This window comes from Triticum aestivum, chromosome 7B, assembly GCF_018294505.1.
Source record: "Triticum aestivum cultivar Chinese Spring chromosome 7B, IWGSC CS RefSeq v2.1, whole genome shotgun sequence".
NCBI lineage: Eukaryota > Viridiplantae > Streptophyta > Magnoliopsida > Poales > Poaceae > Triticum > Triticum aestivum.
Genome location: NC_057813.1, coordinates 14,688,269 through 14,702,779, shown reverse-complemented (window position 1 = coordinate 14,702,779; position 14,511 = coordinate 14,688,269). Strand labels below are relative to the sequence as shown.

Genomic DNA, 14,511 nt, shown 5'->3' with positions numbered 1-14,511 from the left:
GCCCCCGCGCCGCCCTCCGCCCGTCGTGCACGAGGTGCTCGACGGTATGCCCTCAACGAAAACGTCGTTCATGGGGAATATTCGGTTATAAGGGTTGGGTTTGAGGGTTCTAATCTTTGTCTCTGTTTTTCAACCCGTAAAAGTGCACAAAAAGACCATTTTTGGACCCTTAAAACGCTAGTGAGGGTTTGAGGGTTCTACTAGTAATGCTCTAAGCACAAGGGCTGCACCCATTGCCTATGGTTGCCACTGCGGAGCACGGAGACGCGGCCACAGCCTTGCATCCGCAGAAGAGATGGTCGCGTCCAGCGGGATTCCTCGTCGTATTTCGTGGCTAGTGTTCATCATTTGATGGAGGCTCGGGACAGAGTAGCGTCGCCCGCCGCAGCTCGACGGGTGGCACAACAATGAACGAGAGACGATGAGAACGCTGATGATGAGGTCGTGGAGCGGAGGCGCTCGAATGCGCAGCTCGGCGACAAGGCCGTGACTCATCAGTGCGTGGAAAACCATTCTCAGCGACGCGACATCATCGCCGGTGGAACTGAGAAAATACTGATAGCGGCCATGCGACTTCTACTCGATGACTCGACGCGGTTGAGTAACGTGATTGTATTAGGAAACATAGGTTAGATCACGAAATATTCTGGCTTGCCTTGTATTTCATATGGATCATGTACTCCTACATATATACCCACGAGGCTGAATCAATACAACGAACTATTCCATCAAATCAGTGGCGGAGCTAGAAGTCGATTGCGCCTGGGGCTAAGCTATGTGAGTGAAAAACTTCTATGATTTTCTATGCTTTCTCTAAATGAATTACAAGGGAATTTGTTAGTAGGCCTGGGGCTATAGCCCCAGCTGCCCCAGGCCTGTCTCCGCCACTGCATCAAATCTATCTCTTCCTTCTAACATGGTATCTATCGCAAGTCGATTCTAAACCCTAGCGTCGCCGCTTCCGCACCTGCGCGCCTCCCCGGGGCGGTCGGTCGGCTTCTTCACTGACCCGGCGGCCTCGCGCGTCGTCCGCACGTCTCCCTGCCGGTCGCCCCGACCCGGCGGCCTCGTGTCATGCGGCGGCCCTTCACTGCCGCCATTCACGCGCTGGCGTGCAGTCAATCTACGCCGACCGTCACCGCCCTCCTACGACTGGGACTCCTGCATCACCCCGACTCGGCGGCCTCGCGCCATGCGGCGGCCAATCATAGCCGTCCTGCCGCCCGCCGTCGCCGGCTTCATCTCGGACTCCGCCGCCAGCCCGTTTCCACCGAGCGGCATCCTCGACCTTGCGTGTGATCGGATTGATCACCCGCCCGCCGCCGCGATCCGCCTCATCTACACCGTGCGACCGACCTGGCCCGTCCGTTACGCGCGCCTCCGCAGGTCCCATGAAGATCGTCCCCGAGTTCAGCGCGTCCCTCCACCGATCGAGCGACGGGCTGCCGTTGCGTCGCCCCATCGGACCGCAGCGCCGCCGCCCCGTGGTTCTTCTCCCGGCTGCACCGACCCGCGTCACCGCTGTGTCGCCCCTTCGGGCCGTAGTGCCGCGGCCCGCGGTCCACCGCCGCCCCGAGGCCGTTCGCTCCTGGTCGTCCCCGTGGCCGCACCGACCCTCGCGCCGCCGCTGCGTCGTCCCGTCGGGCCGTAACGAGCGTGGCACGCGGTCCATGCAGCCATCCCGAGGCCGTCCCCGCGGTTGCACCGGCCCGTACTCCTCCGCCGCGCCGCCCCTTCGGGCTGTCGCACCGTGGCCCGCGGTCTCCGCCGCCGCCCCGAGGTCTTACCGCCGTCGCCCCGACCTGCCTGCCGCCGCTGCGTCGCCCCTTCAGGCCGTAGCGTTGCGGCCCGCGGTCCACTCCGCCGTCACCGCATGTCGACCTCCTGTGGTATGCGCCGCGTCGTCTCCCTTGACACGGGAACGCCACCGTCTGCGCCGGTCTTCGTCACATTGTTAGGGTTTTCCGCCTACTTCAAGCACCGCCGCCGCACTCCTAATCAAGCCGCCACCGCTTTTCTTTGGGCGTCACCGCCGCTACCCCGTAGTCGTCGCAGCCGCCCGTCCACCTCCTTCGTCTTCATCCAGCACCAGCCCGTCGTCAGCGTCGCCGTCATCTACCCCAACCACTTCGTCTACTCTAACCATCGTTGGTGACATCGGCCCCGCGCCGATGGCCGCCGCAATCGTCGTCGAGTTCTTCTCTGCTGGCCCTCCGACTTCTCCGACATGGCTTACAGATCGTGCAGGTCCCTCGTCTACGCATGCCTGGTGCTGGCAACACGATGCATGCCTTCATCCACGACGTGTCCCCGGGCCTGGCAAGCCTGGTCAGCGCTTCGTCAACTTCGTCTTTGTTCGTCTACGCATGTCCGATGCTGGCAACACTGGTGCGTGCCTTCGTCCACGATGTGTCTCCGGGCTTGGCAAACCCGCCGCGACGTGTCGTCAACAACATTTTCTTCCCAGCGCACCCTACTTCGACACTACTGCGCCCATGCTAACTCGGCGCCCTCTTGCTCCCGCGGCTCCACGGCGACTTCATCGACACGGGCCACCCCGACTCGACATCGACCAAGGCATTCTTCTCACGGCTACCTCGACCACGGCTCCACCACCCACGCTCTTGGCTACATCGACTAACGGCACAAAGGGCTACCGCCTGCTTGAGCAACCTCATTGGTTTCCACTCCAGCCACGACTCCGCGATGCGTCGACCGTTATGACTGTGGGAGGGTGTTCGTCGGCTTTCCTTCGGATTCTTCTCCAGTCTCACCGTCAGCGTCGCTACCGTTGTGACTGCAGGGGATGTAGAGTAACGTGATTGTATTAGGAAACATAGGTTAGACTAGGAAATATTCTAGCTTGCCTTATACTCCAAGTAGATCATGTACTCATATATATATGCCCACGAGGCTCAAGCAATACAACGAACTATTCCATCAAATCTCTCTTTCTCCCTTCTAACAGGCGCGACGGCCGCGGCCGTGCGGCTTCTACTTGACGACTCGGTGCGACGGCCGCGGCCAAGCGGCTTCCCTCGGCGACTCCACAAGACCACAACTCGGCGCGAAGGCGGCGACGGCGGCTTCCAGTCGACTACTCGGCGTGTGCGCTCAGCGGCGGCCGCTTCCCTCGGCAACTTCGCACGCATGCGGCCGCTTCCCTCGGCGACTTGGCACGCATGGACGGCGGCAGTTTCAACTTGGCGACTCAGCTCGCTTCCACTGCTGCTTTCGTTCGTCGACTCGACGAAGATCAGTTGCGATGAGTATCCGTAATCGTGTTTTCATAAAAACATGTATTAGTAGTTGGACACAGATAACAGCCGAACGTTCGGTCTGGGGAGGCACCAGACTGATTTGGTTAGTGGCTAGTCCATTCATTTTCACAAAAAATGCCATATTATGTAGATAAAAAATCATCAAAAATTGTCATGGCAAAAATAAAAAGTAAATTTGCCATAATAAAATATATAGGAAATTATCCATGCCCCCCTAGTGTAAATTTGTCACGTCAAATGAAAAGTAAAATCGGCATTAGTAATGAAAATTGGCCATGCATATAATAGTAAGGTTGCCATGGCAATTAAGATAAATTTGACATGGCAAATTTGAAAGGTAAAAGTTGCCATGGAAAAATAAAAGGTAAAGATTGCCACTATGGTAAATGTAAATTTGCCATGTAAGTAAAAGTAAATTTTCCATGGAAATTAAGATAAATTTTCCATGGCAAATTTGAAAGGAAAAATTTGCCATGGCAAAAATAAAAAGATAAAAAATGTCAATGTTGTAATTGAAAATTTTCCATGTATGGAAAAGTAAATTTGTCATGGCAATTAAGTTAAATATTCCAAGGCAAATTTGAAAAGGTAAAATTGCCATGGCAAAAAAAGGAAAGGTAAAAATGTCATTGTTGTAAATGTAAATTTGCCATGTGTGTAAAAGTAAATTTGCCATGTGCGTAGCACGGCTATGAAAAGTAAATTTACCATGATACAAGTCAAATATTGCCATGTTTTAAAAAGGGGTAAAGTGTTAGGAAGATCAAATTTGTCTTGGCAAAAAAAAGTAAGAAACCGTGGAAACATTCTTGGAAAATAGATATGGCGTAGACAATGCAAAAAGTTGCCATCATGGCAACATACAGTTTTAGATTTCCATGGAAAAAATCTTGTATGTAAAGATTGAGAGAGATATTGAAATGGAAAAAATGCATCTTAAGTTGCAAATGATATCGTATTAAAAATTTGCCATGGAAAATACTAAATTGCAAGATGCCATGGCTAAAAATAACGTAACTAACCATGGCAACATTCTTGGAATAGATATGGCAAAGACACTACGAAAAGTTGCCATCATGGCAGCATATAGTGTACATTTGCAAATGTGAAGATGGTCCCAAAGAATCTATCATGCCAGTACATTTTAAGTTGCCATGGCAAGACACATCATAGTTTTGTAAACTATAACATAGTTAAGTTGCCATGGTGTTTGAACTAGACTTGCCACGATCCATTAAAAAATTTAACATGGTCCATGTAATAAATTTGCCATGTTAGAGGAAAATAAAAAATAACATACATTTGATGAAGATGGTGACATTTTTTTTTTGAAGAACGGCAAGTTTGCCATGATTGATAAACTTCCATAATTGCCATGTTTTAGAACTTGCCATGCTTTAGAGAGTGGCAAAAATACATTTGCCATGTGACGACAGTCCCAAAATTTACCATGGCAGTACATGTTAAGTTACCATGGCAAAAACACATCATAAGTTCATAAAAAAATGTTACAATGATCATTTCAAAAAAGTTTGAATAATTTGTACTGCACACATGGCAAGTTTGCGAAAAATTGTTGTATTCATACATAGAAGCATGACGAGTTACGTAAAAATGCAATGTACCCTAAGAAAAAGACACAAGCGTGGCAAATTTACCAAAAACATGGCAATTATGTAAAAAATCTGTAATTGTACCCTAAAGAAAAGACACAATCATGGCAGATCAGAAAAATGATTTGTTGACCAATTGATTGTTTGATTACAGCAGCAACACATCATTAAATTAACCATGGCAAAAAAGAAGAAGTTGACAAGCCAAAAATGTAGGTGAGATGTCAAGTTAAATCACTGAATAAACATGGCAACTTCGCATAAGTGTGTAAATTACATATGAAGGAGACACGCTGAATATAGTGGTAACTGGTAAGCTCGATCTAGTAAACTGAGCATTCTAGAGCAGCAAAGTGCATCAGCATAGCAGCAACAAACAAATGCTGAAAATGATCTATACTGAAAGGGAGGAGAAGCACTGACGACCGACGAAGTACTGATGACGCGTGCTCTTCCACGCGCGGCGATGGAGCAGGAAACAACGAAGACGATGCAGACGCACCAGTGCTCGTCCATGCTCGGCCACCGTGGACCTTCCGTGACGCTCCTCGTGCGGCGGCCGCGGAGCACCTCTGCTCCTCTAGACACAGCGACGGGCAGCCTAATGGTTCCACACATCCATGGCTCCTCGTGCAGCCTGATGGCTCCACGCATCGATGGGCAGCCTGATGGCTCCTCTAATTAAACGAAGCGACGGGCCGCATGATGGCTCCTCGTGCGGTAGCCGAGGAGCGGCTCTGCTCCACGGCTTGCAGTCGCGCGCGACCAACGGGGCGGCAGCAGCGATGCCCTCGTTCGTTCTTCAAGCGGAGGGCACGCGAGAGGCGCCCTCTTCGACCAGCGGCGGCGCGACGACCGGCGGGGACGACGAGCCCACGAATCTCCACCGCCCAGCACCTCGGCCACGGTTACCGGCAACCACCATGCGCGCGAGGCTCTCTCGGCCACGGTTACCGGCATCGTCGCCGAGCACTGCCTCCGTCCACCACCTTCGAGGATTCGAATCACGGCATCGCCGCATGCCTTCTCCCGCTCCTCGTCTCCGCCGCCTACGCCGCCTCTCCCTGGCATCGCAAACCTGGGTACGGCGCAGGTCATCTAATCGCCGGCTGGCTCACCGCCGACCGCCTGGCCGTCTGCACAAGAGCTCTCTCCCCTCGGCGAGAGGATGGGGAACGAAGAAAAGGATGAGAGAGAGAGATGTCGCAGTGTGCCGGCGTTCGGGGAGGACGCCTGTTTTTCCGTACGGGGATAAAATGTGACGTGGCGCCCCAGGCTGCTTTACGATTTGTGCAAAAAATCCAATGGTGTTGAGCGCGTTCGGGAGGAGATGATAAAAAGCTGGTCGTTCGGGAGTTATGGATTCCGTATTAGTTTTCCATAAAACGCATATTCCTGGTTTTGTGGAAACCGAATCTTGCTAATCCACCTTTTTTTATTGCGGGGCCCAAACATGGTTTAAGTCTGTTATACATAGTTAAATTTTTTTTGAGCGGTAAACCAAGTTTTTATTCAGTAAAATCCACAACTAGTGGGATACATCTTTGGTCATGGGGTTGGCCCAGCCAAATGTGGCGCCCCGGACTTAGAGAAAATGCATGCTTGGCTAAACTATGTGCATCGACGTTAGCTGCACGTCCTTCGAAAGTAAAGTTACAGCTTAAATTACTAGCTAATCCGTGAACCTCCAAGACGATAGCGCCACTCGATCCACGACTTCTGTTGTTGATCGCTCCGACTGCTCCCTTTGAGTCTGAAGCTACTAGCAGGTTGTGAATATTAAGATCCTGGGCCAATGCTAACGCCTCCCTGCAGGCACTTGTTTCCAAAATCTCCGGGTCATCAACGCCTGCAATCACTAGAGCAGAACTTCCCATATAAGCTCATGATTCATCCCTGCACACAGCTGCTGCTGTGCCTCCTAGTCCCTTCCTGCACGCATCATCGACGTGAATCTTTACATGTCCCGCCGGCGACGCTCTAGGTCGGGCACTTGTGCTGGTCGCCCGAGCAGCTCGCTGGGCGGGGTTAGGAGTTGGTGCAGCCAGCATATTAAGCTCCTGGAGATACCTGTTGATGAATCCATTGATGGCTTGGGGGCTTTGAAATATGCCTTCATGTATCCCTTTCCTGCGTGCCGCCCAGATAGCCCACAAAGAAACCGAGAGCTTCACGAAAGACTCATGCGATAATACCCCCATGTGGGTGAATAGCTAGTTTTTTGCCTTTGGTTCTGTGTTCATTGCCAAGGTTTGTGCCAAATCATCATCCACAAGGGCCCATGTACATCTAGACATTGTGCATTTCAAGAGAGAGTGTCTCCATGAATCATGGGCGCCACAGAAGCTGCACGCGCTTGAGTCTGACATATGTCGGTGAGCCCTGACGTCATTGGTTGGTATAGATTGTTTTGATAGCCTCCAAAGAAACATGCGAACCTTCCCTGGAACTTCAATTTTCCAGAGTTTTTTTCACTGTGCCTCTTCCACCGTGGTGTTGGATGACCCAGCCCTGTTTTCCAACCAATCTTCACGTCTCTGTCTTGTGCTCACTAGTATGCGGTAGGCGGACTTAACTGAGAAAATGCCATTCTTCTCCTGGCTCCAGCTCCAAAAATCTTCGATATTCACTGTGCACAAAGGAATACCCAGTATAATCTTAGCATCCATGCTCAGAAAAGTTGTTTGAACCTTCTGTTTATCCCAATTAGCCGAAGTCATATCAATCAATTCTGACACATAGGTCGGAGGGTCGTTCAGCACACTTCCATAAGGCCTCATCATTTCATTTCGAGGAAGCCAGTTATCTTCCCAAATGCTCGTGGTCGCTCTGTTGCCGATGCGGCGGACCAGGCCCTGTTTCAATATATCTCTTCCCTCCAATATTGATCTCCACACTTGGCTCGGGGAGCCGCCCAGGTGGGCATCTAGAATTGTTCCGTTGGGGTAGTAGATGCTCTTGAGCAACCGCGGACACATACTATCAGGGTTTTGTAGGATGTGCCATGCCTGTCTAGCAAGCATTGAGAGGTTAAAAAGCTCAAAATCTTTAAAGCCCAGTCCCCCCCCCCCCATTCCTTTTGGTTATGTCATCTCTTTCCACGAGACCCAGTGAGGCTTTCTCCTCCCTTCTTTACTTCCCCACCAGAACTTCCTAATAAGCTTGTTAAGATGTTCACATAAGCCTCGGGGGAGTTTAAAGCATGACATAGAGTATACTGGCACCGCCTGAGCCACTGACTTGACCAGTACTTCCTTGCCCACTGTTGACATGGTGGTCTCAATCCATCCTTGAACTTTGCTCCATAATCTATCTTTGAGGTACTTGAAAGATCCATTCTTGCTGTTACCTATATCAGAAGGCATGCCAAGGTACTTTTCATTAAGGGTTTCATTTGGCACATTTAAAAGAACCTTAATATCATGCCGGACACTGTCAGGGACCCCCTTGCTAAAATAGATTGATGACTTCGTGTTATTTATTCTCTGGCCCGACGCTTGGCAGTAGTATTCCAGAACTTGGTTCACCTCAATAGCACCCGCACTATTTGCCTTAAAGAACAGCAGGCTGTCATCAGCGAATAAAAGATGGTTAACTGGTGGAGCCAACGGTGCCACCTGTAACCCCTTCAAGTTGGATGACTCACTTCTCGATTTTAACAGGCACGACAGGCCCTCTGCTGCTATCAAGAACAAGTACGGGGAGATTGGGCCCCCCTGTTTGATTCCTCTGGATGGTTTAAAGCCCTCAAGCTTCTTCCCATTAAACAACACAGAAAATTTGACTGTTGTAACAAGGCTCGTAACAATACTTACCCAGTTTTCTTTGAATCCCAACTTTAGCATTATAGCTTTGAGATATTCCCACTCAACTCTGTCATAGGCCTTCATCATGTCTAGCTTTAGGGCACATGACTGATGTTTCTTTGCCTTATTCCTCTTCATAAAATGTAGACATTCATAGGCCATAATGATGTTATCAGTGATTAATCTTCCCGGTACAAAGGCTAGCTGTTCTTCTGAAATTATCTCCGGTAGGATTACCTTAAGCCGGTTCGAAATCACTTTTGAAGCAATCTTGTATAAAACATTGCATAAACTGATTGGCCTGAATTGGGACAAGAGTGTGGGAGTTTTTACCTTTGGAATCAGGACCAAAATAGTTTCATTGATACTTTCCGGCGACTCCTTTCCCTCCACAATTTTGAGGATTGCTTTGGTGACGTCAACACCGCACACGTCCTAGTGCCGCTGGAAGAAATGGGCTGGAAAGCCATCGGAGCCCGGAGCCTTCGTAGGAAACATTTGAAAAAGTGCGGTCTTAACCTCTAAGGCAATGTACGGAGCATTTAGTAGATCGTTCATCGCTGCCGTTACCTTCTGAGGCACTGTATCGAGAACCCTCTCCATGTCCTGTACACCTTGGGAGGTATACAGATCTTTGTAAAAATCTAAGGTCAATTCTTCCATCTCGGCCGTCTCCGTAGTTATCTGTCCACCTAGCTTCTATAGGGATTTTATTTGATTCTTTCTCCTACGGTGACTGGCCCGGAGGTGAAAAAAAAAAGGTGTTCTTGTCCCCATGCATGAGCCATTCAATTCTAGCTCTCTGTCGCCACAATATTTCTTCACGGTGAAACAGCTCCACCAGGTTGTCCACAATTTTTAATTCAGCCAATGATGGGCCAGATCTTCTTGTAGCTGCAGCTGTAGCTGACGGATCTGCTGTTGGACATTGCCAAAGTGAACCCGATCCCAATGTGTCAAGTCGCCAGCCAGGTTCCTCAGTTTCTCCCCCACCTGTGCAACCGAATCACTTGGAGTTTGTACCCATGCATCCTGCACCACGTCCACCAGCGCCGAGTCCCGCTCCCAGCACAGTTCGTATTTAAATCTCCGCGGGGCCCGCCTGCATGCATGCATATCTTTTATCTTTAGGAAAATTGGTACATGATCTGAAGAGGCAGCCTCCTTGTGCTCGGTGATTACGTTCGGGAATGCAATGCACCACTCCATATTAGCCATGCATCTATGAAGGCGTACTCTAGTAAACGTGCCCCCTGTAACTTTTTTCTCGAAGGTCCAACTTCTTCCAATATAACCGAGATCGGTCAGGCCACATGTGTCCAATGCATCACGAAAGGCATCCATCTGGGCTTGACTTCTGCTGCCAACGCCGTCATGCTCGTGTGCTTGGAGGACCTCGTTGAAGTCACCCATCACCACCCAGGGAAGGTTGCTAGAGCCAACTATCCCCTTGAGCATATCCCATGTTTTATAACGCATATTAACCTGAGCTTCACCATAAACAAAAGTAGCTCTGATTTTTGTGTCAAGCATCTCATCAATCGTCACATCTATGTGATACTCAGAATAACCAACAACCTCGAGCTTTATTTCATCGTTCCAAAAAATTCCTAATCCACCACTTCTACCACGACTGTTCACAGCAAAACTTTTATTAAAGCCTAAAGCTCCTACCATATTCTCTACTCAAGAGCCCTCAATTTGTGTTTCGACAATGCATAAGATTGAGGGGGCAAGTTGCCTCGTGAGATCACGAAGCTCTCGAACTGTCGCGGGTTTGCCAGCCCCGCGGCAGTTCCAACATAGAAGACTCATTGCGCTAGGCGCGACTCCCCGTGGGAGCCCGCCAAACGTGCATCATTGGGTTTGTGTGCCACTGTGGTCTTTGCTGGAGCTTCAGTTAGTCCTTGAGGATTATGTTTAATCCCTCTTAGGATCTTGCTTCGGAGGCGGACTGGACGGAACTTCAGGTGGAGGCATGATTCGTGGCATATTTTGTTGCTTCAAGTGAGACGAGGTAGTTGGGGAAGCCTTTGGGTCAACAACTGGGACGGCACTCCTCTTTCTGTTACGGTCTCCCTCCTCCATTGTTGTATCTTTGCCGGTGTTCTCTGCATTATCATAGGCATTGGGTTCAAACGGGTTCTGATATGTCCCCCGGACACGACCTCCACCAGCTCGGCCCCTTCCTCGGCCTCTGGCTCTGTTTCCCTCTCCTGGACCCCTGCCTGGGCCTCTGAACCAGGAGGCTCTAAGATCCTTGAAAACGAGCGCCTTCAGTGGGTGAATCCCATCTCCACACTCCTTGAACAGATGTCCCAAATTTCCACACACCGCACACCAGTCTGGCAGTCTCTCATATTTGACCCGGAAGATCTCTCTATGGAGCACATTCTTCTTCCTCACCACCAAAGAGACAACATTCTTGAGTGGTTTTGTAACATCTAGCTTTATCCGGACACGGACAAAATTCCCTTCAACATCTTGTGACTTTGGTTCAGCATAGATAACTTCCCCCACCGTTGATGCTAATGCCTTAACTTTTGGGAAAAAACCATCCTGGAGATCATGGATTTGCATCCATATATCGATCTTGTCCAGGTTCACCAGCGAGGGTTTTGTGTAGCCATCATATATGGCCAGAACTACAACTTTACCTTTGTAAGTCCATGGCCCTTCTTCCATGACTCGCTCCCAATCTCCAAGACAAGCAAACTGCAGGGTGTAAAGGTTGTCCTCAAGCGGCCGAATCTTAACCTCCTGGGCTAGATCCCAAGCCGCCCTCATGTTCTTGTAGAACCAATATTGGCTATAGGTCTTGTCTGTGTAAACCCTAGCGACGGCCATCCATCTGGTGGCCTCCTCTGGTAACTCGGTGTCATTGATCACCACATCCTCCAGATCATCCTCCTTCAGCCCCAGCTCTGCCATCATTGCCTCGTGAAAGTGTAACTATTCCTAGGTGGTTTTGGTAATTCATAACAACATATAGCTCATTGAGCTAATGCTATTCCAAGACTATTGTTTCAGGAAAGCTCAATGAATGGCATGGCATGGATGATGAAAGTGGATCCCTCAAAATACTAAGGACAAAGGATTTGCTCAAGCTCAAAAGCTCAAGACTCTTCATTTTACATTTTAGTGATCCAAGATCACATTGAGTCTATAGGAAAAGCCAATACTATCAAGAAGGGATGAGGTGTTGCTTAATGAGCCTCTTGCTTCATGTGCTTAGTGATATGCTCCAAAACCCTCAACTACTTTCCCACATCCACAAATGACCTAAACCTAAAGCCAAAATCGGTCACACCAATTCTTTTTATCCGGCGCCACCGATTCCAAAATTCATAGCCACTGCCACAAACCCTAAGCAAATCGGTCTTACCGATAGGGATCTCGGTCTCACCGAGATGGGGTTGCAATCTCTCTGTTTCCCTTCATAACGTTTCGGTCTAACCGAAGTGAGCGATCGGTCCCACCGAGATTGCAATGTAAACTCTCTGTTTCCTTTTTGTAACATTTCGGTCTCACCGAAAAGAGCAAATCGGTCCCACCGAGTTTACCTGACCAACTCTCTGGAAAGCTTATTACCAAATTGGTCTCACCGAGTTTGTGTAATCGGTCTCACCGAGATTACGTTATGCCCTAACCCTAACCGAGTCGGCCTCACCGAGATGCATGTCAGTCCCTCCGAAAAACACTAACGGTCACTAGGTTTACTAAATCGGTCCGACCGAGTTTAACGATTCGGTCCCACCGAGTTTGGTAAATTGTGTGTAACGGTTAGATTTTGTGTGGAGGCTATATATACCCCTCCACCTCCTCTTCATTCGTGAAGAGAGCCATCAGAACGAACCTACACTTCCAACTTACCATTTCTGAGAAAGAACTACCTACTCATGTGTTGAGGCCAAGATATTCCATTCCTATCATATGAATCTTGATCTCTAGCCTTCCCCAAGTTGCTTTCCACTCAAACCCTCTTTCCACCAGATCCAAATCCTATGAGATAGAGTTGAGTGTTGGGGAGACTATCATTTGAAGCACAAGAGCAAGGAGTTCATTATCAATGCACCATTTATTACTTCTTGGAGAGTGGTGTCTCCTAGATTGGCTATGTGTCACTTGGGAGCCTCCGACAAAGATTGTGGAGTTGAACCAAGGAGTTTGTAAGGGCAAGGAGATCGCCTACTTCGTGAAGATCTACCGCTAGTGAGGCAAGTCCTTCGTGGGCGACGGCCATGGTGGAATAGACAAGGTTGCTTCTTCGTGGACCCTTCGTGAGTGGAGCCCTCCTTGGACTCGCGCAGCCGTTACCCTTCGTGGGTTGAAGTCTCCATCAACGTGGATGTACGATAGCACCACCTATCGGAACCACGCCAAAAACATCCGTGTCTCCAATTGCGTTTGAATCCTCCAAACCCTTCCCTTTACTTTCTTGCAAGTTGCATGCTTTAATTTCTGCTGCCTATACACTCTTTGCATGCTTGCTTGAATTGTGTGATGATTGCTTGACTTGTCCTAAAATAGCTAAAATCTGCCAAACTCTAAAATTGGGAAAAGGTTAAGTTTTTATTGGTCAAGAAGTCTAATCACCCCCCCTCTAGACATATTTCAAGGTCCTACACCTCGAGATCGGACGTGCCCGAGCCCTGACCTGGATCCTCTGTCGCCATTAGATCACTAGCCCGTGGATTCAGTCCGCGGGCGGTATGAACCCCAGCGATCCCGTTCCCTCGCCCTGCTAGGTCCTTGCAGCCTCGGCAGTCGGCGTGGAGAGGGGGGAGGGGGGAGATCAGGTCTCAACGGTGGCAGGCGGGAGTCGCCGCCGAGAGGAGAGCAAACCCTAACTAGAAGGAACGTGATAAGAACTCCTTCTGCTGCTACAACCACTTACTGTGTCCGCCTCTGGAGGCCCATACACGGTTATATGGGTTCACAGAAAACTTGTTCTGCGAAAACTACTTATCCAAACAAGGCCTTAAGAAGGTTCCTAAAACCGATTGGAAAAAAACAACAGGACCGACTGAAAAGAACTGCACGCGTATGTCTCGCTTGGAGACGTAGGATAGCCTCATGTGAAAGGCAGCGCGAGATTGGCCGGCCTAGCACGACACGCTGGAGGCCACAACATCATTTTTTTAATTTTAATTTTAATTTTTTGCTTTATTTTACTTTTTCTTACCCTTCCAAATATTCTAAATAAATATATTAAAAAGAACGCTTTATATGAACCATTAGAAAAAAAAAGTTAACCAAGGATTTGAAAAAAGTTAAATGTGTATAGAGAAAATGTTTCTCATATATACAAAAAAACAAGCATTTAGAAAAAAATAGTTAAACAAGTATTTACAAAAAATTAATTATACACTTATTTTTAATGGTACAGAAAAATGTTGTTGATATAATAAAAAAGCCAATCTTATATTTAAAAAATGTTAATAAAGTATTTGAAAAAGTTAAATATGTATAAAAAATGTTGACCATGTATTCAAAACATATTAGTATTCTATTGAAAAAAAATATTAAACATGTATTAAAAGTACTCCCTCCGTCCCAAAATAAGTGACTCAACTTTTCAAAATAAATGACTCAACTTTGTACGAATGTTTATAAAAAACAAAGTGGACATAAAAAAATGTGTATAGACATAACAAAATACGTTAAACATGTTTATAAAAAATATTTCAAATGTAAACAAACAATATTGAATGTGTATTGATAAAAATTTAAAATGTGTTGAATAAAAAGAAAACCGACAAGAAATGACAAATAACAAAGAAAATGAAGAAACTCAACAAAAACAAAAAA

At 48.3% G+C, this 14,511-nt stretch overlaps 1 protein-coding gene across 1 annotated transcript in view; it reads left to right on the top strand.

Annotated features, from left to right (window-relative positions):
* The window catches only part of LOC123161404 (ABC transporter C family member 10), a 58,615-nt gene that overhangs the window by 27,004 nt on the left and 17,100 nt on the right, over positions 1–14,511 (top strand). The window lies entirely within an intron of this gene.